Here is a 17,612-nt window from a genome sequence, read left to right on the forward strand (position 1 = left end):
TTGCAACGCACTAACAGCGCCCCCAGACAAAAAAGAAAAAGCCTACGACACCTGGTATTCCCAGGCGGTCTCCCATCCAAGTACTAACCAAGCCCGACGTTGCTTAACTTCGGTGATCGGACGAGAACCGGTGTATTCAACGTAGTATGGTCGTAGGCGATGTAAACTTTCTTTTAGCCAGTTTTGAACCAAACTTGGCCGCCGCCGTTCCAAAAAAACCAAAAAACTAAACAAATGTTGAACCCCAAAATGGCCAACCCCCCATATTGCAACGCACTAACAGCGCCCCCAGACAAAAAAGAAAAAGCCTACGACACCTGGTATTCCCAGGCGGTCTCCCATCCAAGTACTAACCAAGCCCGACGTTGCTTAACTTCGGTGATCGGACGAGAACCGGTGTATTCAACGTAGTATGGTCGTAGGCGATGTAAACTTTCTTTTAGCCAGTTTTGAACCAAACTTGGCCGCCGCCGTTCCAAAAAAACCAAAAAACTAAACAAATGTTGAACCCCAAAATGGCCAACCCCCCATATTGCAACGCACTAACAGCGCCCCCAGACAAAAAAGAAAAAGCCTACGACACCTGGTATTCCCAGGCGGTCTCCCATCCAAGTACTAACCAAGCCCGACGTTGCTTAACTTCGGTGATCGGACGAGAACCGGTGTATTCAACGTAGTATGGTCGTAGGCGATGTAAACTTTCTTTTAGCCAGTTTTGAACCAAACTTGGCCGCCGCCGTTCCAAAAAAAACCAAAAACTAAACAAATGTTGAACCCCAAAATGGCCAACCCCCCATATTGCAACGCACTAACAGCGCCCCCAGACAAAAAAGAAAAAGCCTACGACACCTGGTATTCCCAGGCGGTCTCCCATCCAAGTACTAACCAAGCCCGACGTTGCTTAACTTCGGTGATCGGACGAGAACCGGTGTATTCAACGTAGTATGGTCGTAGGCGATGTAAACTTTCTTTTAGCCAGTTTTGAACCAAACTTGGCCGCCGCCGTTCCAAAAAAACCAAAAAACTAAACAAATGTTGAACCCCAAAATGGCCAACCCCCCATATTGCAACGCACTAACAGCGCCCCCAGACAAAAAAGAAAAAGCCTACGACACCTGGTATTCCCAGGCGGTCTCCCATCCAAGTACTAACCAAGCCCGACGTTGCTTAACTTCGGTGATCGGACGAGAACCGGTGTATTCAACGTAGTATGGTCGTAGGCGATGTAAACTTTCTTTTAGCCAGTTTTGAACCAAACTTGGCCGCCGCCGTTCCAAAAAAACCAAAAAACTAAACAAATGTTGAACCCCAAAATGGCCAACCCCCCATATTGCAACGCACTAACAGCGCCCCCAGACAAAAAAGAAAAAGCCTACGACACCTGGTATTCCCAGGCGGTCTCCCATCCAAGTACTAACCAAGCCCGACGTTGCTTAACTTCGGTGATCGGACGAGAACCGGTGTATTCAACGTAGTATGGTCGTAGGCGATGTAAACTTTCTTTTAGCCAGTTTTGAACCAAACTTGGCCGCCGCCGTTCCAAAAAAACCAAAAAACTAAACAAATGTTGAACCCCAAAATGGCCAACCCCCCATATTGCAACGCACTAACAGCGCCCCCAGACAAAAAAGAAAAAGCCTACGACACCTGGTATTCCCAGGCGGTCTCCCATCCAAGTACTAACCAAGCCCGACGTTGCTTAACTTCGGTGATCGGACGAGAACCGGTGTATTCAACGTAGTATGGCCAACCCCCCATATTGCAACGCACTAACAGCGCCCCCAGACAAAAAAGAAAAAGCCTACGACACCTGGTATTCCCAGGCGGTCTCCCATCCAAGTACTAACCAAGCCCGACGTTGCTTAACTTCGGTGATCGGACGAGAACCGGTGTATTCAACGTAGTATGGTCGTAGGCGATGTAAACTTTCTTTTAGCCAGTTTTGAACCAAACTTGGCCGCCGCCGTTCCAAAAAAACCCAAAAACTAAACAAATGTTGAACCCCAAAATGGCCAACCCCCCATATTGCAACGCACTAACAGCGCCCCCAGACAAAAAAGAAAAAGCCTACGACACCTGGTATTCCCAGGCGGTCTCCCATCCAAGTACTAACCAAGCCCGACGTTGCTTAACTTCGGTGATCGGACGAGAACCGGTGTATTCAACGTAGTATGGTCGTAGGCGATGTAAACTTTCTTTTAGCCAGTTTTGAACCAAACTTGGCCGCCGCCGTTCCAAAAAAAAAAAAAACTAAACAAATGTTGAACCCCAAAATGGCCAACCCCCCATATTGCAACGCACTAACAGCGCCCCCAGACAAAAAAGAAAAAGCCTACGACACCTGGTATTCCCAGGCGGTCTCCCATCCAAGTACTAACCAAGCCCGACGTTGCTTAACTTCGGTGATCGGACGAGAACCGGTGTATTCAACGTAGTATGGTCGTAGGCGATGTAAACTTTCTTTTAGCCAGTTTTGAACCAAACTTGGCCGCCGCCGTTCCAAAAAAACCAAAAAACTAAACAAATGTTGAACCCCAAAATGGCCAACCCCCCATATTGCAACGCACTAACAGCGCCCCCAGACAAAAAAGAAAAAGCCTACGACACCTGGTATTCCCAGGCGGTCTCCCATCCAAGTACTAACCAAGCCCGACGTTGCTTAACTTCGGTGATCGGACGAGAACCGGTGTATTCAACGTAGTATGGTCGTAGGCGATGTAAACTTTCTTTTAGCCAGTTTTGAACCAAACTTGGCCGCCGCCGTTCCAAAAAAACAAAAAACTAAACAAATGTTGAACCCCAAAATGGCCAACCCCCCATATTGCAACGCACTAACAGCGCCCCCAGACAAAAAAGAAAAAGCCTACGACACCTGGTATTCCCAGGCGGTCTCCCATCCAAGTACTAACCAAGCCCGACGTTGCTTAACTTCGGTGATCGGACGAGAACCGGTGTATTCAACGTAGTATGGTCGTAGGCGATGTAAACTTTCTTTTAGCCAGTTTTGAACCAAACTTGGCCGCCGCCGTTCCAAAAAAACCAAAAAACTAAACAAATGTTGAACCCCAAAATGGCCAACCCCCCATATTGCAACGCACTAACAGCGCCCCCAGACAAAAAAGAAAAAGCCTACGACACCTGGTATTCCCAGGCGGTCTCCCATCCAAGTACTAACCAAGCCCGACGTTGCTTAACTTCGGTGATCGGACGAGAACCGGTGTATTCAACGTAGTATGGTCGTAGGCGATGTAAACTTTCTTTTAGCCAGTTTTGAACCAAACTTGGCCGCCGCCGTTCCAAAAAAAACAAAAAACTAAACAAATGTTGAACCCCAAAATGGCCAACCCCCCATATTGCAACGCACTAACAGCGCCCCCAGACAAAAAAGAAAAAGCCTACGACACCTGGTATTCCCAGGCGGTCTCCCATCCAAGTACTAACCAAGCCCGACGTTGCTTAACTTCGGTGATCGGACGAGAACCGGTGTATTCAACGTAGTATGGTCGTAGGCGATGTAAACTTTCTTTTAGCCAGTTTTGAACCAAACTTGGCCGCCGCCGTTCCAAAAAAACCAAAAAACTAAACAAATGTTGAACCCCAAAATGGCCAACCCCCCATATTGCAACGCACTAACAGCGCCCCCAGACAAAAAAGAAAAAGCCTACGACACCTGGTATTCCCAGGCGGTCTCCCATCCAAGTACTAACCAAGCCCGACGTTGCTTAACTTCGGTGATCGGACGAGAACCGGTGTATTCAACGTAGTATGGTCGTAGGCGATGTAAACTTTCTTTTAGCCAGTTTTGAACCAAACTTGGCCGCCGCCGTTCCAAAAAAACCAAAAAACTAAACAAATGTTGAACCCCAAAATGGCCAACCCCCCATATTGCAACGCACTAACAGCGCCCCCAGACAAAAAAGAAAAAGCCTACGACACCTGGTATTCCCAGGCGGTCTCCCATCCAAGTACTAACCAAGCCCGACGTTGCTTAACTTCGGTGATCGGACGAGAACCGGTGTATTCAACGTAGTATGGTCGTAGGCGATGTAAACTTTCTTTTAGCCAGTTTTGAACCAAACTTGGCCGCCGCCGTTCCAAAAAAACCAAAAAACTAAACAAATGTTGAACCCCAAAATGGCCAACCCCCCATATTGCAACGCACTAACAGCGCCCCCAGACAAAAAAGAAAAAGCCTACGACACCTGGTATTCCCAGGCGGTCTCCCATCCAAGTACTAACCAAGCCCGACGTTGCTTAACTTCGGTGATCGGACGAGAACCGGTGTATTCAACGTAGTATGGTCGTAGGCGATGTAAACTTTCTTTTAGCCAGTTTTGAACCAAACTTGGCCGCCGCCGTTCCAAAAAAAAAAAAACTAAACAAATGTTGAACCCCAAAATGGCCAACCCCCCATATTGCAACGCACTAACAGCGCCCCCAGACAAAAAAGAAAAAGCCTACGACACCTGGTATTCCCAGGCGGTCTCCCATCCAAGTACTAACCAAGCCCGACGTTGCTTAACTTCGGTGATCGGACGAGAACCGGTGTATTCAACGTAGTATGGTCGTAGGCGATGTAAACTTTCTTTTAGCCAGTTTTGAACCAAACTTGGCCGCCGCCGTTCCAAAAAAAACAAAAAACTAAACAAATGTTGAACCCCAAAATGGCCAACCCCCCATATTGCAACGCACTAACAGCGCCCCCAGACAAAAAAGAAAAAGCCTACGACACCTGGTATTCCCAGGCGGTCTCCCATCCAAGTACTAACCAAGCCCGACGTTGCTTAACTTCGGTGATCGGACGAGAACCGGTGTATTCAACGTAGTATGGTCGTAGGCGATGTAAACTTTCTTTTAGCCAGTTTTGAACCAAACTTGGCCGCCGCCGTTCCAAAAAAAACAAAAAACTAAACAAATGTTGAACCCCAAAATGGCCAACCCCCCATATTGCAACGCACTAACAGCGCCCCCAGACAAAAAAGAAAAAGCCTACGACACCTGGTATTCCCAGGCGGTCTCCCATCCAAGTACTAACCAAGCCCGACGTTGCTTAACTTCGGTGATCGGACGAGAACCGGTGTATTCAACGTAGTATGGTCGTAGGCGATGTAAACTTTCTTTTAGCCAGTTTTGAACCAAACTTGGCCGCCGCCGTTCCAAAAAAAACAAAAAACTAAACAAATGTTGAACCCCAAAATGGCCAACCCCCCATATTGCAACGCACTAACAGCGCCCCCAGACAAAAAAGAAAAAGCCTACGACACCTGGTATTCCCAGGCGGTCTCCCATCCAAGTACTAACCAAGCCCGACGTTGCTTAACTTCGGTGATCGGACGAGAACCGGTGTATTCAACGTAGTATGGTCGTAGGCGATGTAAACTTTCTTTTAGCCAGTTTTGAACCAAACTTGGCCGCCGCCGTTCCAAAAAAACCAAAAACTAAACAAATGTTGAACCCCAAAATGGCCAACCCCCCATATTGCAACGCACTAACAGCGCCCCCAGACAAAAAAGAAAAAGCCTACGACACCTGGTATTCCCAGGCGGTCTCCCATCCAAGTACTAACCAAGCCCGACGTTGCTTAACTTCGGTGATCGGACGAGAACCGGTGTATTCAACGTAGTATGGTCGTAGGCGATGTAAACTTTCTTTTAGCCAGTTTTGAACCAAACTTGGCCGCCGCCGTTCCAAAAAAACCAAAAAACTAAACAAATGTTGAACCCCAAAATGGCCAACCCCCCATATTGCAACGCACTAACAGCGCCCCCAGACAAAAAAGAAAAAGCCTACGACACCTGGTATTCCCAGGCGGTCTCCCATCCAAGTACTAACCAAGCCCGACGTTGCTTAACTTCGGTGATCGGACGAGAACCGGTGTATTCAACGTAGTATGGTCGTAGGCGATGTAAACTTTCTTTTAGCCAGTTTTGAACCAAACTTGGCCGCCGCCGTTCCAAAAAAACCAAAAAACTAAACAAATGTTGAACCCCAAAATGGCCAACCCCCCATATTGCAACGCACTAACAGCGCCCCCAGACAAAAAAGAAAAAGCCTACGACACCTGGTATTCCCAGGCGGTCTCCCATCCAAGTACTAACCAAGCCCGACGTTGCTTAACTTCGGTGATCGGACGAGAACCGGTGTATTCAACGTAGTATGGTCGTAGGCGATGTAAACTTTCTTTTAGCCAGTTTTGAACCAAACTTGGCCGCCGCCGTTCCAAAAAAAACCAAAAACTAAACAAATGTTGAACCCCAAAATGGCCAACCCCCCATATTGCAACGCACTAACAGCGCCCCCAGACAAAAAAGAAAAAGCCTACGACACCTGGTATTCCCAGGCGGTCTCCCATCCAAGTACTAACCAAGCCCGACGTTGCTTAACTTCGGTGATCGGACGAGAACCGGTGTATTCAACGTAGTATGGTCGTAGGCGATGTAAACTTTCTTTTAGCCAGTTTTGAACCAAACTTGGCCGCCGCCGTTCCAAAAAAAAACAAAAACTAAACAAATGTTGAACCCCAAAATGGCCAACCCCCCATATTGCAACGCACTAACAGCGCCCCCAGACAAAAAAGAAAAAGCCTACGACACCTGGTATTCCCAGGCGGTCTCCCATCCAAGTACTAACCAAGCCCGACGTTGCTTAACTTCGGTGATCGGACGAGAACCGGTGTATTCAACGTAGTATGGTCGTAGGCGATGTAAACTTTCTTTTAGCCAGTTTTGAACCAAACTTGGCCGCCGCCGTTCCAAAAAAAACCAAAAACTAAACAAATGTTGAACCCCAAAATGGCCAACCCCCCATATTGCAACGCACTAACAGCGCCCCCAGACAAAAAAGAAAAAGCCTACGACACCTGGTATTCCCAGGCGGTCTCCCATCCAAGTACTAACCAAGCCCGACGTTGCTTAACTTCGGTGATCGGACGAGAACCGGTGTATTCAACGTAGTATGGTCGTAGGCGATGTAAACTTTCTTTTAGCCAGTTTTGAACCAAACTTGGCCGCCGCCGTTCCAAAAAAACAAAAAACTAAACAAATGTTGAACCCCAAAATGGCCAACCCCCCATATTGCAACGCACTAACAGCGCCCCCAGACAAAAAAGAAAAAGCCTACGACACCTGGTATTCCCAGGCGGTCTCCCATCCAAGTACTAACCAAGCCCGACGTTGCTTAACTTCGGTGATCGGACGAGAACCGGTGTATTCAACGTAGTATGGTCGTAGGCGATGTAAACTTTCTTTTAGCCAGTTTTGAACCAAACTTGGCCGCCGCCGTTCCAAAAAAACAAAAAAACTAAACAAATGTTGAACCCCAAAATGGCCAACCCCCCATATTGCAACGCACTAACAGCGCCCCCAGACAAAAAAGAAAAAGCCTACGACACCTGGTATTCCCAGGCGGTCTCCCATCCAAGTACTAACCAAGCCCGACGTTGCTTAACTTCGGTGATCGGACGAGAACCGGTGTATTCAACGTAGTATGGTCGTAGGCGATGTAAACTTTCTTTTAGCCAGTTTTGAACCAAACTTGGCCGCCGCCGTTCCAAAAAAACCAAAAACTAAACAAATGTTGAACCCCAAAATGGCCAACCCCCCATATTGCAACGCACTAACAGCGCCCCCAGACAAAAAAGAAAAAGCCTACGACACCTGGTATTCCCAGGCGGTCTCCCATCCAAGTACTAACCAAGCCCGACGTTGCTTAACTTCGGTGATCGGACGAGAACCGGTGTATTCAACGTAGTATGGTCGTAGGCGATGTAAACTTTCTTTTAGCCAGTTTTGAACCAAACTTGGCCGCCGCCGTTCCAAAAAAACCAAAAAACTAAACAAATGTTGAACCCCAAAATGGCCAACCCCCCATATTGCAACGCACTAACAGCGCCCCCAGACAAAAAAGAAAAAGCCTACGACACCTGGTATTCCCAGGCGGTCTCCCATCCAAGTACTAACCAAGCCCGACGTTGCTTAACTTCGGTGATCGGACGAGAACCGGTGTATTCAACGTAGTATGGTCGTAGGCGATGTAAACTTTCTTTTAGCCAGTTTTGAACCAAACTTGGCCGCCGCCGTTCCAAAAAAACCAAAAAACTAAACAAATGTTGAACCCCAAAATGGCCAACCCCCCATATTGCAACGCACTAACAGCGCCCCCAGACAAAAAAGAAAAAGCCTACGACACCTGGTATTCCCAGGCGGTCTCCCATCCAAGTACTAACCAAGCCCGACGTTGCTTAACTTCGGTGATCGGACGAGAACCGGTGTATTCAACGTAGTATGGTCGTAGGCGATGTAAACTTTCTTTTAGCCAGTTTTGAACCAAACTTGGCCGCCGCCGTTCCAAAAAAACAAAAAAACTAAACAAATGTTGAACCCCAAAATGGCCAACCCCCCATATTGCAACGCACTAACAGCGCCCCCAGACAAAAAAGAAAAAGCCTACGACACCTGGTATTCCCAGGCGGTCTCCCATCCAAGTACTAACCAAGCCCGACGTTGCTTAACTTCGGTGATCGGACGAGAACCGGTGTATTCAACGTAGTATGGTCGTAGGCGATGTAAACTTTCTTTTAGCCAGTTTTGAACCAAACTTGGCCGCCGCCGTTCCAAAAAAACCAAAAAACTAAACAAATGTTGAACCCCAAAATGGCCAACCCCCCATATTGCAACGCACTAACAGCGCCCCCAGACAAAAAAGAAAAAGCCTACGACACCTGGTATTCCCAGGCGGTCTCCCATCCAAGTACTAACCAAGCCCGACGTTGCTTAACTTCGGTGATCGGACGAGAACCGGTGTATTCAACGTAGTATGGTCGTAGGCGATGTAAACTTTCTTTTAGCCAGTTTTGAACCAAACTTGGCCGCCGCCGTTCCAAAAAAACCAAAAAACTAAACAAATGTTGAACCCCAAAATGGCCAACCCCCCATATTGCAACGCACTAACAGCGCCCCCAGACAAAAAAGAAAAAGCCTACGACACCTGGTATTCCCAGGCGGTCTCCCATCCAAGTACTAACCAAGCCCGACGTTGCTTAACTTCGGTGATCGGACGAGAACCGGTGTATTCAACGTAGTATGGTCGTAGGCGATGTAAACTTTCTTTTAGCCAGTTTTGAACCAAACTTGGCCGCCGCCGTTCCAAAAAAACCAAAAAACTAAACAAATGTTGAACCCCAAAATGGCCAACCCCCCATATTGCAACGCACTAACAGCGCCCCCAGACAAAAAAGAAAAAGCCTACGACACCTGGTATTCCCAGGCGGTCTCCCATCCAAGTACTAACCAAGCCCGACGTTGCTTAACTTCGGTGATCGGACGAGAACCGGTGTATTCAACGTAGTATGGTCGTAGGCGATGTAAACTTTCTTTTAGCCAGTTTTGAACCAAACTTGGCCGCCGCCGTTCCAAAAAAAACCAAAAAACTAAACAAATGTTGAACCCCAAAATGGCCAACCCCCCATATTGCAACGCACTAACAGCGCCCCCAGACAAAAAAGAAAAAGCCTACGACACCTGGTATTCCCAGGCGGTCTCCCATCCAAGTACTAACCAAGCCCGACGTTGCTTAACTTCGGTGATCGGACGAGAACCGGTGTATTCAACGTAGTATGGTCGTAGGCGATGTAAACTTTCTTTTAGCCAGTTTTGAACCAAACTTGGCCGCCGCCGTTCCAAAAAAACCAAAAAACTAAACAAATGTTGAACCCCAAAATGGCCAACCCCCCATATTGCAACGCACTAACAGCGCCCCCAGACAAAAAAGAAAAAGCCTACGACACCTGGTATTCCCAGGCGGTCTCCCATCCAAGTACTAACCAAGCCCGACGTTGCTTAACTTCGGTGATCGGACGAGAACCGGTGTATTCAACGTAGTATGGTCGTAGGCGATGTAAACTTTCTTTTAGCCAGTTTTGAACCAAACTTGGCCGCCGCCGTTCCAAAAAAAAAAAAACTAAACAAATGTTGAACCCCAAAATGGCCAACCCCCCATATTGCAACGCACTAACAGCGCCCCCAGACAAAAAAGAAAAAGCCTACGACACCTGGTATTCCCAGGCGGTCTCCCATCCAAGTACTAACCAAGCCCGACGTTGCTTAACTTCGGTGATCGGACGAGAACCGGTGTATTCAACGTAGTATGGTCGTAGGCGATGTAAACTTTCTTTTAGCCAGTTTTGAACCAAACTTGGCCGCCGCCGTTCCAAAAAAACCAAAAAACTAAACAAATGTTGAACCCCAAAATGGCCAACCCCCCATATTGCAACGCACTAACAGCGCCCCCAGACAAAAAAGAAAAAGCCTACGACACCTGGTATTCCCAGGCGGTCTCCCATCCAAGTACTAACCAAGCCCGACGTTGCTTAACTTCGGTGATCGGACGAGAACCGGTGTATTCAACGTAGTATGGTCGTAGGCGATGTAAACTTTCTTTTAGCCAGTTTTGAACCAAACTTGGCCGCCGCCGTTCCAAAAAAACCAAAAAACTAAACAAATGTTGAACCCCAAAATGGCCAACCCCCCATATTGCAACGCACTAACAGCGCCCCCAGACAAAAAAGAAAAAGCCTACGACACCTGGTATTCCCAGGCGGTCTCCCATCCAAGTACTAACCAAGCCCGACGTTGCTTAACTTCGGTGATCGGACGAGAACCGGTGTATTCAACGTAGTATGGTCGTAGGCGATGTAAACTTTCTTTTAGCCAGTTTTGAACCAAACTTGGCCGCCGCCGTTCCAAAAAAAACCAAAAAACTAAACAAATGTTGAACCCCAAAATGGCCAACCCCCCATATTGCAACGCACTAACAGCGCCCCCAGACAAAAAAGAAAAAGCCTACGACACCTGGTATTCCCAGGCGGTCTCCCATCCAAGTACTAACCAAGCCCGACGTTGCTTAACTTCGGTGATCGGACGAGAACCGGTGTATTCAACGTAGTATGGTCGTAGGCGATGTAAACTTTCTTTTAGCCAGTTTTGAACCAAACTTGGCCGCCGCCGTTCCAAAAAAAAAAAAAACTAAACAAATGTTGAACCCCAAAATGGCCAACCCCCCATATTGCAACGCACTAACAGCGCCCCCAGACAAAAAAGAAAAAGCCTACGACACCTGGTATTCCCAGGCGGTCTCCCATCCAAGTACTAACCAAGCCCGACGTTGCTTAACTTCGGTGATCGGACGAGAACCGGTGTATTCAACGTAGTATGGTCGTAGGCGATGTAAACTTTCTTTTAGCCAGTTTTGAACCAAACTTGGCCGCCGCCGTTCCAAAAAAAACCAAAAACTAAACAAATGTTGAACCCCAAAATGGCCAACCCCCCATATTGCAACGCACTAACAGCGCCCCCAGACAAAAAAGAAAAAGCCTACGACACCTGGTATTCCCAGGCGGTCTCCCATCCAAGTACTAACCAAGCCCGACGTTGCTTAACTTCGGTGATCGGACGAGAACCGGTGTATTCAACGTAGTATGGTCGTAGGCGATGTAAACTTTCTTTTAGCCAGTTTTGAACCAAACTTGGCCGCCGCCGTTCCAAAAAAAACAAAAAACTAAACAAATGTTGAACCCCAAAATGGCCAACCCCCCATATTGCAACGCACTAACAGCGCCCCCAGACAAAAAAGAAAAAGCCTACGACACCTGGTATTCCCAGGCGGTCTCCCATCCAAGTACTAACCAAGCCCGACGTTGCTTAACTTCGGTGATCGGACGAGAACCGGTGTATTCAACGTAGTATGGTCGTAGGCGATGTAAACTTTCTTTTAGCCAGTTTTGAACCAAACTTGGCCGCCGCCGTTCCAAAAAAACCAAAAAACTAAACAAATGTTGAACCCCAAAATGGCCAACCCCCCATATTGCAACGCACTAACAGCGCCCCCAGACAAAAAAGAAAAAGCCTACGACACCTGGTATTCCCAGGCGGTCTCCCATCCAAGTACTAACCAAGCCCGACGTTGCTTAACTTCGGTGATCGGACGAGAACCGGTGTATTCAACGTAGTATGGTCGTAGGCGATGTAAACTTTCTTTTAGCCAGTTTTGAACCAAACTTGGCCGCCGCCGTTCCAAAAAAACCAAAAAACTAAACAAATGTTGAACCCCAAAATGGCCAACCCCCCATATTGCAACGCACTAACAGCGCCCCCAGACAAAAAAGAAAAAGCCTACGACACCTGGTATTCCCAGGCGGTCTCCCATCCAAGTACTAACCAAGCCCGACGTTGCTTAACTTCGGTGATCGGACGAGAACCGGTGTATTCAACGTAGTATGGTCGTAGGCGATGTAAACTTTCTTTTAGCCAGTTTTGAACCAAACTTGGCCGCCGCCGTTCCAAAAAAACCAAAAAACTAAACAAATGTTGAACCCCAAAATGGCCAACCCCCCATATTGCAACGCACTAACAGCGCCCCCAGACAAAAAAGAAAAAGCCTACGACACCTGGTATTCCCAGGCGGTCTCCCATCCAAGTACTAACCAAGCCCGACGTTGCTTAACTTCGGTGATCGGACGAGAACCGGTGTATTCAACGTAGTATGGTCGTAGGCGATGTAAACTTTCTTTTAGCCAGTTTTGAACCAAACTTGGCCGCCGCCGTTCCAAAAAAAACAAAAAACTAAACAAATGTTGAACCCCAAAATGGCCAACCCCCCATATTGCAACGCACTAACAGCGCCCCCAGACAAAAAAGAAAAAGCCTACGACACCTGGTATTCCCAGGCGGTCTCCCATCCAAGTACTAACCAAGCCCGACGTTGCTTAACTTCGGTGATCGGACGAGAACCGGTGTATTCAACGTAGTATGGTCGTAGGCGATGTAAACTTTCTTTTAGCCAGTTTTGAACCAAACTTGGCCGCCGCCGTTCCAAAAAAACCAAAAAACTAAACAAATGTTGAACCCCAAAATGGCCAACCCCCCATATTGCAACGCACTAACAGCGCCCCCAGACAAAAAAGAAAAAGCCTACGACACCTGGTATTCCCAGGCGGTCTCCCATCCAAGTACTAACCAAGCCCGACGTTGCTTAACTTCGGTGATCGGACGAGAACCGGTGTATTCAACGTAGTATGGTCGTAGGCGATGTAAACTTTCTTTTAGCCAGTTTTGAACCAAACTTGGCCGCCGCCGTTCCAAAAAAACCAAAAAACTAAACAAATGTTGAACCCCAAAATGGCCAACCCCCCATATTGCAACGCACTAACAGCGCCCCCAGACAAAAAAGAAAAAGCCTACGACACCTGGTATTCCCAGGCGGTCTCCCATCCAAGTACTAACCAAGCCCGACGTTGCTTAACTTCGGTGATCGGACGAGAACCGGTGTATTCAACGTAGTATGGTCGTAGGCGATGTAAACTTTCTTTTAGCCAGTTTTGAACCAAACTTGGCCGCCGCCGTTCCAAAAAAACAAAAAACTAAACAAATGTTGAACCCCAAAATGGCCAACCCCCCATATTGCAACGCACTAACAGCGCCCCCAGACAAAAAAGAAAAAGCCTACGACACCTGGTATTCCCAGGCGGTCTCCCATCCAAGTACTAACCAAGCCCGACGTTGCTTAACTTCGGTGATCGGACGAGAACCGGTGTATTCAACGTAGTATGGTCGTAGGCGATGTAAACTTTCTTTTAGCCAGTTTTGAACCAAACTTGGCCGCCGCCGTTCCAAAAAAAACAAAAAACTAAACAAATGTTGAACCCCAAAATGGCCAACCCCCCATATTGCAACGCACTAACAGCGCCCCCAGACAAAAAAGAAAAAGCCTACGACACCTGGTATTCCCAGGCGGTCTCCCATCCAAGTACTAACCAAGCCCGACGTTGCTTAACTTCGGTGATCGGACGAGAACCGGTGTATTCAACGTAGTATGGTCGTAGGCGATGTAAACTTTCTTTTAGCCAGTTTTGAACCAAACTTGGCCGCCGCCGTTCCAAAAAAACCAAAAAACTAAACAAATGTTGAACCCCAAAATGGCCAACCCCCCATATTGCAACGCACTAACAGCGCCCCCAGACAAAAAAGAAAAAGCCTACGACACCTGGTATTCCCAGGCGGTCTCCCATCCAAGTACTAACCAAGCCCGACGTTGCTTAACTTCGGTGATCGGACGAGAACCGGTGTATTCAACGTAGTATGGTCGTAGGCGATGTAAACTTTCTTTTAGCCAGTTTTGAACCAAACTTGGCCGCCGCCGTTCCAAAAAAACCAAAAAACTAAACAAATGTTGAACCCCAAAATGGCCAACCCCCCATATTGCAACGCACTAACAGCGCCCCCAGACAAAAAAGAAAAAGCCTACGACACCTGGTATTCCCAGGCGGTCTCCCATCCAAGTACTAACCAAGCCCGACGTTGCTTAACTTCGGTGATCGGACGAGAACCGGTGTATTCAACGTAGTATGGTCGTAGGCGATGTAAACTTTCTTTTAGCCAGTTTTGAACCAAACTTGGCCGCCGCCGTTCCAAAAAAACCCAAAAACTAAACAAATGTTGAACCCCAAAATGGCCAACCCCCCATATTGCAACGCACTAACAGCGCCCCCAGACAAAAAAGAAAAAGCCTACGACACCTGGTATTCCCAGGCGGTCTCCCATCCAAGTACTAACCAAGCCCGACGTTGCTTAACTTCGGTGATCGGACGAGAACCGGTGTATTCAACGTAGTATGGTCGTAGGCGATGTAAACTTTCTTTTAGCCAGTTTTGAACCAAACTTGGCCGCCGCCGTTCCAAAAAAACCAAAAAACTAAACAAATGTTGAACCCCAAAATGGCCAACCCCCCATATTGCAACGCACTAACAGCGCCCCCAGACAAAAAAGAAAAAGCCTACGACACCTGGTATTCCCAGGCGGTCTCCCATCCAAGTACTAACCAAGCCCGACGTTGCTTAACTTCGGTGATCGGACGAGAACCGGTGTATTCAACGTAGTATGGTCGTAGGCGATGTAAACTTTCTTTTAGCCAGTTTTGAACCAAACTTGGCCGCCGCCGTTCCAAAAAAAACAAAAAACTAAACAAATGTTGAACCCCAAAATGGCCAACCCCCCATATTGCAACGCACTAACAGCGCCCCCAGACAAAAAAGAAAAAGCCTACGACACCTGGTATTCCCAGGCGGTCTCCCATCCAAGTACTAACCAAGCCCGACGTTGCTTAACTTCGGTGATCGGACGAGAACCGGTGTATTCAACGTAGTATGGTCGTAGGCGATGTAAACTTTCTTTTAGCCAGTTTTGAACCAAACTTGGCCGCCGCCGTTCCAAAAAAACCAAAAAACTAAACAAATGTTGAACCCCAAAATGGCCAACCCCCCATATTGCAACGCACTAACAGCGCCCCCAGACAAAAAAGAAAAAGCCTACGACACCTGGTATTCCCAGGCGGTCTCCCATCCAAGTACTAACCAAGCCCGACGTTGCTTAACTTCGGTGATCGGACGAGAACCGGTGTATTCAACGTAGTATGGTCGTAGGCGATGTAAACTTTCTTTTAGCCAGTTTTGAACCAAACTTGGCCGCCGCCGTTCCAAAAAAAACCAAAAAACTAAACAAATGTTGAACCCCAAAATGGCCAACCCCCCATATTGCAACGCACTAACAGCGCCCCCAGACAAAAAAGAAAAAGCCTACGACACCTGGTATTCCCAGGCGGTCTCCCATCCAAGTACTAACCAAGCCCGACGTTGCTTAACTTCGGTGATCGGACGAGAACCGGTGTATTCAACGTAGTATGGTCGTAGGCGATGTAAACTTTCTTTTAGCCAGTTTTGAACCAAACTTGGCCGCCGCCGTTCCAAAAAAACCAAAAAACTAAACAAATGTTGAACCCCAAAATGGCCAACCCCCCATATTGCAACGCACTAACAGCGCCCCCAGACAAAAAAGAAAAAGCCTACGACACCTGGTATTCCCAGGCGGTCTCCCATCCAAGTACTAACCAAGCCCGACGTTGCTTAACTTCGGTGATCGGACGAGAACCGGTGTATTCAACGTAGTATGGTCGTAGGCGATGTAAACTTTCTTTTAGCCAGTTTTGAACCAAACTTGGCCGCCGCCGTTCCAAAAAAAACAAAAAACTAAACAAATGTTGAACCCCAAAATGGCCAACCCCCCATATTGCAACGCACTAACAGCGCCCCCAGACAAAAAAGAAAAAGCCTACGACACCTGGTATTCCCAGGCGGTCTCCCATCCAAGTACTAACCAAGCCCGACGTTGCTTAACTTCGGTGATCGGACGAGAACCGGTGTATTCAACGTAGTATGGTCGTAGGCGATGTAAACTTTCTTTTAGCCAGTTTTGAACCAAACTTGGCCGCCGCCGTTCCAAAAAAACCAAAAAACTAAACAAATGTTGAACCCCAAAATGGCCAACCCCCCATATTGCAACGCACTAACAGCGCCCCCAGACAAAAAAGAAAAAGCCTACGACACCTGGTATTCCCAGGCGGTCTCCCATCCAAGTACTAACCAAGCCCGACGTTGCTTAACTTCGGTGATCGGACGAGAACCGGTGTATTCAACGTAGTATGGTCGTAGGCGATGTAAACTTTCTTTTAGCCAGTTTTGAACCAAACTTGGCCGCCGCCGTTCCAAAAAAAACAAAAAACTAAACAAATGTTGAACCCCAAAATGGCCAACCCCCCATATTGCAACGCACTAACAGCGCCCCCAGACAAAAAAGAAAAAGCCTACGACACCTGGTATTCCCAGGCGGTCTCCCATCCAAGTACTAACCAAGCCCGACGTTGCTTAACTTCGGTGATCGGACGAGAACCGGTGTATTCAACGTAGTATGGTCGTAGGCGATGTAAACTTTCTTTTAGCCAGTTTTGAACCAAACTTGGCCGCCGCCGTTCCAAAAAAACCAAAAAACTAAACAAATGTTGAACCCCAAAATGGCCAACCCCCCATATTGCAACGCACTAACAGCGCCCCCAGACAAAAAAGAAAAAGCCTACGACACCTGGTATTCCCAGGCGGTCTCCCATCCAAGTACTAACCAAGCCCGACGTTGCTTAACTTCGGTGATCGGACGAGAACCGGTGTATTCAACGTAGTATGGTCGTAGGCGATGTAAACTTTCTTTTAGCCAGTTTTGAACCAAACTTGGCCGCCGCCGTTCCAAAAAAAACAAAAAACTAAACAAATGTTGAACCCCAAAATGGCCAACCCCCCATATTGCAACGCACTAACAGCGCCCCCAGACAAAAAAGAAAAAGCCTACGACACCTGGTATTCCCAGGCGGTCTCCCATCCAAGTACTAACCAAGCCCGACGTTGCTTAACTTCGGTGATCGGACGAGAACCGGTGTATTCAACGTAGTATGGTCGTAGGCGATGTAAACTTTCTTTTAGCCAGTTTTGAACCAAACTTGGCCGCCGCCGTTCCAAAAAAAACCAAAAAACTAAACAAATGTTGAACCCCAAAATGGCCAACCCCCCATATTGCAACGCACTAACAGCGCCCCCAGACAAAAAAGAAAAAGCCTACGACACCTGGTATTCCCAGGCGGTCTCCCATCCAAGTACTAACCAAGCCCGACGTTGCTTAACTTCGGTGATCGGACGAGAACCGGTGTATTCAACGTAGTATGGTCGTAGGCGATGTAAA

At 47.7% G+C, this 17,612-nt stretch overlaps 67 non-coding genes across 67 annotated transcripts; all 67 read right to left on the minus strand.

Moving 5' to 3' along the window:
* Positions 1-39: 39 nt before the first annotated feature.
* LOC119743668 lies at positions 40-158 on the minus strand. The gene has a single exon (XR_005273112.1). It is a non-coding gene; the product is annotated as a 5S ribosomal RNA (ribosomal RNA).
* Positions 159-305: 147 nt separating this feature from the next.
* LOC119743670 lies at positions 306-424 on the minus strand. Its single transcript, XR_005273113.1, has one exon. It is a non-coding gene; the product is annotated as a 5S ribosomal RNA (ribosomal RNA).
* Positions 425-571: 147 nt separating this feature from the next.
* LOC119743671 lies at positions 572-690 on the minus strand. The gene has a single exon (XR_005273114.1). It is a non-coding gene; the product is annotated as a 5S ribosomal RNA (ribosomal RNA).
* Positions 691-837: 147 nt separating this feature from the next.
* LOC119743672 lies at positions 838-956 on the minus strand. The gene has a single exon (XR_005273115.1). It is a non-coding gene; the product is annotated as a 5S ribosomal RNA (ribosomal RNA).
* A 147-nt stretch (positions 957-1,103) lies between these two features.
* Positions 1,104-1,222, minus strand: LOC119743674. Its single transcript, XR_005273117.1, has one exon. It is a non-coding gene; the product is annotated as a 5S ribosomal RNA (ribosomal RNA).
* A 147-nt stretch (positions 1,223-1,369) lies between these two features.
* On the minus strand, positions 1,370-1,488 carry LOC119743675. Its single transcript, XR_005273118.1, has one exon. It is a non-coding gene; the product is annotated as a 5S ribosomal RNA (ribosomal RNA).
* A 147-nt stretch (positions 1,489-1,635) lies between these two features.
* LOC119744126 lies at positions 1,636-1,754 on the minus strand. Its single transcript, XR_005273540.1, has one exon. It is a non-coding gene; the product is annotated as a 5S ribosomal RNA (ribosomal RNA).
* A 44-nt stretch (positions 1,755-1,798) lies between these two features.
* LOC119743676 lies at positions 1,799-1,917 on the minus strand. Its single transcript, XR_005273119.1, has one exon. It is a non-coding gene; the product is annotated as a 5S ribosomal RNA (ribosomal RNA).
* A 147-nt stretch (positions 1,918-2,064) lies between these two features.
* On the minus strand, positions 2,065-2,183 carry LOC119743677. Its single transcript, XR_005273120.1, has one exon. It is a non-coding gene; the product is annotated as a 5S ribosomal RNA (ribosomal RNA).
* A 146-nt stretch (positions 2,184-2,329) lies between these two features.
* On the minus strand, positions 2,330-2,448 carry LOC119743678. The gene has a single exon (XR_005273121.1). It is a non-coding gene; the product is annotated as a 5S ribosomal RNA (ribosomal RNA).
* A 147-nt stretch (positions 2,449-2,595) lies between these two features.
* On the minus strand, positions 2,596-2,714 carry LOC119743679. Its single transcript, XR_005273122.1, has one exon. It is a non-coding gene; the product is annotated as a 5S ribosomal RNA (ribosomal RNA).
* Positions 2,715-2,860: 146 nt separating this feature from the next.
* Positions 2,861-2,979, minus strand: LOC119743680. The gene has a single exon (XR_005273123.1). It is a non-coding gene; the product is annotated as a 5S ribosomal RNA (ribosomal RNA).
* Positions 2,980-3,126: 147 nt separating this feature from the next.
* LOC119743681 lies at positions 3,127-3,245 on the minus strand. Its single transcript, XR_005273124.1, has one exon. It is a non-coding gene; the product is annotated as a 5S ribosomal RNA (ribosomal RNA).
* A 147-nt stretch (positions 3,246-3,392) lies between these two features.
* On the minus strand, positions 3,393-3,511 carry LOC119743682. Its single transcript, XR_005273125.1, has one exon. It is a non-coding gene; the product is annotated as a 5S ribosomal RNA (ribosomal RNA).
* Positions 3,512-3,658: 147 nt separating this feature from the next.
* On the minus strand, positions 3,659-3,777 carry LOC119743683. The gene has a single exon (XR_005273126.1). It is a non-coding gene; the product is annotated as a 5S ribosomal RNA (ribosomal RNA).
* Positions 3,778-3,924: 147 nt separating this feature from the next.
* On the minus strand, positions 3,925-4,043 carry LOC119743686. Its single transcript, XR_005273128.1, has one exon. It is a non-coding gene; the product is annotated as a 5S ribosomal RNA (ribosomal RNA).
* Positions 4,044-4,190: 147 nt separating this feature from the next.
* Positions 4,191-4,309, minus strand: LOC119743687. Its single transcript, XR_005273129.1, has one exon. It is a non-coding gene; the product is annotated as a 5S ribosomal RNA (ribosomal RNA).
* A 145-nt stretch (positions 4,310-4,454) lies between these two features.
* LOC119743688 lies at positions 4,455-4,573 on the minus strand. Its single transcript, XR_005273130.1, has one exon. It is a non-coding gene; the product is annotated as a 5S ribosomal RNA (ribosomal RNA).
* A 147-nt stretch (positions 4,574-4,720) lies between these two features.
* LOC119743689 lies at positions 4,721-4,839 on the minus strand. The gene has a single exon (XR_005273131.1). It is a non-coding gene; the product is annotated as a 5S ribosomal RNA (ribosomal RNA).
* Positions 4,840-4,986: 147 nt separating this feature from the next.
* Positions 4,987-5,105, minus strand: LOC119743690. The gene has a single exon (XR_005273132.1). It is a non-coding gene; the product is annotated as a 5S ribosomal RNA (ribosomal RNA).
* Positions 5,106-5,252: 147 nt separating this feature from the next.
* LOC119743691 lies at positions 5,253-5,371 on the minus strand. Its single transcript, XR_005273133.1, has one exon. It is a non-coding gene; the product is annotated as a 5S ribosomal RNA (ribosomal RNA).
* Positions 5,372-5,517: 146 nt separating this feature from the next.
* On the minus strand, positions 5,518-5,636 carry LOC119743692. Its single transcript, XR_005273134.1, has one exon. It is a non-coding gene; the product is annotated as a 5S ribosomal RNA (ribosomal RNA).
* Positions 5,637-5,783: 147 nt separating this feature from the next.
* Positions 5,784-5,902, minus strand: LOC119743693. The gene has a single exon (XR_005273135.1). It is a non-coding gene; the product is annotated as a 5S ribosomal RNA (ribosomal RNA).
* A 147-nt stretch (positions 5,903-6,049) lies between these two features.
* LOC119743694 lies at positions 6,050-6,168 on the minus strand. Its single transcript, XR_005273136.1, has one exon. It is a non-coding gene; the product is annotated as a 5S ribosomal RNA (ribosomal RNA).
* A 147-nt stretch (positions 6,169-6,315) lies between these two features.
* On the minus strand, positions 6,316-6,434 carry LOC119743695. The gene has a single exon (XR_005273137.1). It is a non-coding gene; the product is annotated as a 5S ribosomal RNA (ribosomal RNA).
* A 147-nt stretch (positions 6,435-6,581) lies between these two features.
* LOC119743697 lies at positions 6,582-6,700 on the minus strand. The gene has a single exon (XR_005273139.1). It is a non-coding gene; the product is annotated as a 5S ribosomal RNA (ribosomal RNA).
* A 147-nt stretch (positions 6,701-6,847) lies between these two features.
* On the minus strand, positions 6,848-6,966 carry LOC119743698. The gene has a single exon (XR_005273140.1). It is a non-coding gene; the product is annotated as a 5S ribosomal RNA (ribosomal RNA).
* Positions 6,967-7,112: 146 nt separating this feature from the next.
* Positions 7,113-7,231, minus strand: LOC119743699. Its single transcript, XR_005273141.1, has one exon. It is a non-coding gene; the product is annotated as a 5S ribosomal RNA (ribosomal RNA).
* A 147-nt stretch (positions 7,232-7,378) lies between these two features.
* On the minus strand, positions 7,379-7,497 carry LOC119743700. The gene has a single exon (XR_005273142.1). It is a non-coding gene; the product is annotated as a 5S ribosomal RNA (ribosomal RNA).
* Positions 7,498-7,643: 146 nt separating this feature from the next.
* On the minus strand, positions 7,644-7,762 carry LOC119743701. The gene has a single exon (XR_005273143.1). It is a non-coding gene; the product is annotated as a 5S ribosomal RNA (ribosomal RNA).
* Positions 7,763-7,909: 147 nt separating this feature from the next.
* LOC119743702 lies at positions 7,910-8,028 on the minus strand. Its single transcript, XR_005273144.1, has one exon. It is a non-coding gene; the product is annotated as a 5S ribosomal RNA (ribosomal RNA).
* A 147-nt stretch (positions 8,029-8,175) lies between these two features.
* On the minus strand, positions 8,176-8,294 carry LOC119743703. The gene has a single exon (XR_005273145.1). It is a non-coding gene; the product is annotated as a 5S ribosomal RNA (ribosomal RNA).
* A 147-nt stretch (positions 8,295-8,441) lies between these two features.
* Positions 8,442-8,560, minus strand: LOC119743704. The gene has a single exon (XR_005273146.1). It is a non-coding gene; the product is annotated as a 5S ribosomal RNA (ribosomal RNA).
* Positions 8,561-8,707: 147 nt separating this feature from the next.
* On the minus strand, positions 8,708-8,826 carry LOC119743705. Its single transcript, XR_005273147.1, has one exon. It is a non-coding gene; the product is annotated as a 5S ribosomal RNA (ribosomal RNA).
* Positions 8,827-8,973: 147 nt separating this feature from the next.
* LOC119743706 lies at positions 8,974-9,092 on the minus strand. The gene has a single exon (XR_005273148.1). It is a non-coding gene; the product is annotated as a 5S ribosomal RNA (ribosomal RNA).
* A 147-nt stretch (positions 9,093-9,239) lies between these two features.
* Positions 9,240-9,358, minus strand: LOC119743708. The gene has a single exon (XR_005273150.1). It is a non-coding gene; the product is annotated as a 5S ribosomal RNA (ribosomal RNA).
* A 148-nt stretch (positions 9,359-9,506) lies between these two features.
* Positions 9,507-9,625, minus strand: LOC119743709. Its single transcript, XR_005273151.1, has one exon. It is a non-coding gene; the product is annotated as a 5S ribosomal RNA (ribosomal RNA).
* A 147-nt stretch (positions 9,626-9,772) lies between these two features.
* LOC119743710 lies at positions 9,773-9,891 on the minus strand. Its single transcript, XR_005273152.1, has one exon. It is a non-coding gene; the product is annotated as a 5S ribosomal RNA (ribosomal RNA).
* A 145-nt stretch (positions 9,892-10,036) lies between these two features.
* Positions 10,037-10,155, minus strand: LOC119743711. Its single transcript, XR_005273153.1, has one exon. It is a non-coding gene; the product is annotated as a 5S ribosomal RNA (ribosomal RNA).
* A 147-nt stretch (positions 10,156-10,302) lies between these two features.
* On the minus strand, positions 10,303-10,421 carry LOC119743712. Its single transcript, XR_005273154.1, has one exon. It is a non-coding gene; the product is annotated as a 5S ribosomal RNA (ribosomal RNA).
* A 147-nt stretch (positions 10,422-10,568) lies between these two features.
* Positions 10,569-10,687, minus strand: LOC119743713. The gene has a single exon (XR_005273155.1). It is a non-coding gene; the product is annotated as a 5S ribosomal RNA (ribosomal RNA).
* A 148-nt stretch (positions 10,688-10,835) lies between these two features.
* LOC119743714 lies at positions 10,836-10,954 on the minus strand. Its single transcript, XR_005273156.1, has one exon. It is a non-coding gene; the product is annotated as a 5S ribosomal RNA (ribosomal RNA).
* Positions 10,955-11,100: 146 nt separating this feature from the next.
* Positions 11,101-11,219, minus strand: LOC119743715. Its single transcript, XR_005273157.1, has one exon. It is a non-coding gene; the product is annotated as a 5S ribosomal RNA (ribosomal RNA).
* A 147-nt stretch (positions 11,220-11,366) lies between these two features.
* Positions 11,367-11,485, minus strand: LOC119743717. Its single transcript, XR_005273158.1, has one exon. It is a non-coding gene; the product is annotated as a 5S ribosomal RNA (ribosomal RNA).
* Positions 11,486-11,632: 147 nt separating this feature from the next.
* LOC119743718 lies at positions 11,633-11,751 on the minus strand. Its single transcript, XR_005273159.1, has one exon. It is a non-coding gene; the product is annotated as a 5S ribosomal RNA (ribosomal RNA).
* A 147-nt stretch (positions 11,752-11,898) lies between these two features.
* LOC119743720 lies at positions 11,899-12,017 on the minus strand. Its single transcript, XR_005273161.1, has one exon. It is a non-coding gene; the product is annotated as a 5S ribosomal RNA (ribosomal RNA).
* A 147-nt stretch (positions 12,018-12,164) lies between these two features.
* LOC119743721 lies at positions 12,165-12,283 on the minus strand. The gene has a single exon (XR_005273162.1). It is a non-coding gene; the product is annotated as a 5S ribosomal RNA (ribosomal RNA).
* Positions 12,284-12,430: 147 nt separating this feature from the next.
* LOC119743722 lies at positions 12,431-12,549 on the minus strand. Its single transcript, XR_005273163.1, has one exon. It is a non-coding gene; the product is annotated as a 5S ribosomal RNA (ribosomal RNA).
* A 147-nt stretch (positions 12,550-12,696) lies between these two features.
* Positions 12,697-12,815, minus strand: LOC119743723. Its single transcript, XR_005273164.1, has one exon. It is a non-coding gene; the product is annotated as a 5S ribosomal RNA (ribosomal RNA).
* A 147-nt stretch (positions 12,816-12,962) lies between these two features.
* On the minus strand, positions 12,963-13,081 carry LOC119743724. The gene has a single exon (XR_005273165.1). It is a non-coding gene; the product is annotated as a 5S ribosomal RNA (ribosomal RNA).
* A 147-nt stretch (positions 13,082-13,228) lies between these two features.
* On the minus strand, positions 13,229-13,347 carry LOC119743725. The gene has a single exon (XR_005273166.1). It is a non-coding gene; the product is annotated as a 5S ribosomal RNA (ribosomal RNA).
* Positions 13,348-13,493: 146 nt separating this feature from the next.
* On the minus strand, positions 13,494-13,612 carry LOC119743726. The gene has a single exon (XR_005273167.1). It is a non-coding gene; the product is annotated as a 5S ribosomal RNA (ribosomal RNA).
* Positions 13,613-13,759: 147 nt separating this feature from the next.
* On the minus strand, positions 13,760-13,878 carry LOC119743727. Its single transcript, XR_005273168.1, has one exon. It is a non-coding gene; the product is annotated as a 5S ribosomal RNA (ribosomal RNA).
* Positions 13,879-14,025: 147 nt separating this feature from the next.
* Positions 14,026-14,144, minus strand: LOC119743728. The gene has a single exon (XR_005273169.1). It is a non-coding gene; the product is annotated as a 5S ribosomal RNA (ribosomal RNA).
* A 147-nt stretch (positions 14,145-14,291) lies between these two features.
* On the minus strand, positions 14,292-14,410 carry LOC119743729. Its single transcript, XR_005273170.1, has one exon. It is a non-coding gene; the product is annotated as a 5S ribosomal RNA (ribosomal RNA).
* Positions 14,411-14,557: 147 nt separating this feature from the next.
* Positions 14,558-14,676, minus strand: LOC119743731. The gene has a single exon (XR_005273172.1). It is a non-coding gene; the product is annotated as a 5S ribosomal RNA (ribosomal RNA).
* Positions 14,677-14,823: 147 nt separating this feature from the next.
* LOC119743733 lies at positions 14,824-14,942 on the minus strand. Its single transcript, XR_005273173.1, has one exon. It is a non-coding gene; the product is annotated as a 5S ribosomal RNA (ribosomal RNA).
* A 147-nt stretch (positions 14,943-15,089) lies between these two features.
* Positions 15,090-15,208, minus strand: LOC119743734. Its single transcript, XR_005273174.1, has one exon. It is a non-coding gene; the product is annotated as a 5S ribosomal RNA (ribosomal RNA).
* Positions 15,209-15,355: 147 nt separating this feature from the next.
* LOC119743735 lies at positions 15,356-15,474 on the minus strand. Its single transcript, XR_005273175.1, has one exon. It is a non-coding gene; the product is annotated as a 5S ribosomal RNA (ribosomal RNA).
* Positions 15,475-15,622: 148 nt separating this feature from the next.
* On the minus strand, positions 15,623-15,741 carry LOC119743736. Its single transcript, XR_005273176.1, has one exon. It is a non-coding gene; the product is annotated as a 5S ribosomal RNA (ribosomal RNA).
* Positions 15,742-15,888: 147 nt separating this feature from the next.
* Positions 15,889-16,007, minus strand: LOC119743737. The gene has a single exon (XR_005273177.1). It is a non-coding gene; the product is annotated as a 5S ribosomal RNA (ribosomal RNA).
* A 147-nt stretch (positions 16,008-16,154) lies between these two features.
* Positions 16,155-16,273, minus strand: LOC119743739. Its single transcript, XR_005273178.1, has one exon. It is a non-coding gene; the product is annotated as a 5S ribosomal RNA (ribosomal RNA).
* A 147-nt stretch (positions 16,274-16,420) lies between these two features.
* Positions 16,421-16,539, minus strand: LOC119743740. The gene has a single exon (XR_005273179.1). It is a non-coding gene; the product is annotated as a 5S ribosomal RNA (ribosomal RNA).
* A 147-nt stretch (positions 16,540-16,686) lies between these two features.
* LOC119743741 lies at positions 16,687-16,805 on the minus strand. The gene has a single exon (XR_005273180.1). It is a non-coding gene; the product is annotated as a 5S ribosomal RNA (ribosomal RNA).
* Positions 16,806-16,952: 147 nt separating this feature from the next.
* On the minus strand, positions 16,953-17,071 carry LOC119743742. The gene has a single exon (XR_005273181.1). It is a non-coding gene; the product is annotated as a 5S ribosomal RNA (ribosomal RNA).
* Positions 17,072-17,218: 147 nt separating this feature from the next.
* LOC119743744 lies at positions 17,219-17,337 on the minus strand. Its single transcript, XR_005273183.1, has one exon. It is a non-coding gene; the product is annotated as a 5S ribosomal RNA (ribosomal RNA).
* Positions 17,338-17,485: 148 nt separating this feature from the next.
* LOC119743745 lies at positions 17,486-17,604 on the minus strand. The gene has a single exon (XR_005273184.1). It is a non-coding gene; the product is annotated as a 5S ribosomal RNA (ribosomal RNA).
* Between the last annotated feature and the right edge of the window lie 8 nt (positions 17,605-17,612).

This window comes from Patiria miniata, unplaced genomic scaffold (assembly GCF_015706575.1).
Source record: "Patiria miniata isolate m_02_andy unplaced genomic scaffold, ASM1570657v1 HiC_scaffold_6, whole genome shotgun sequence".
Classification (NCBI taxonomy): Eukaryota; Metazoa; Echinodermata; class Asteroidea; order Valvatida; family Asterinidae; genus Patiria; species Patiria miniata.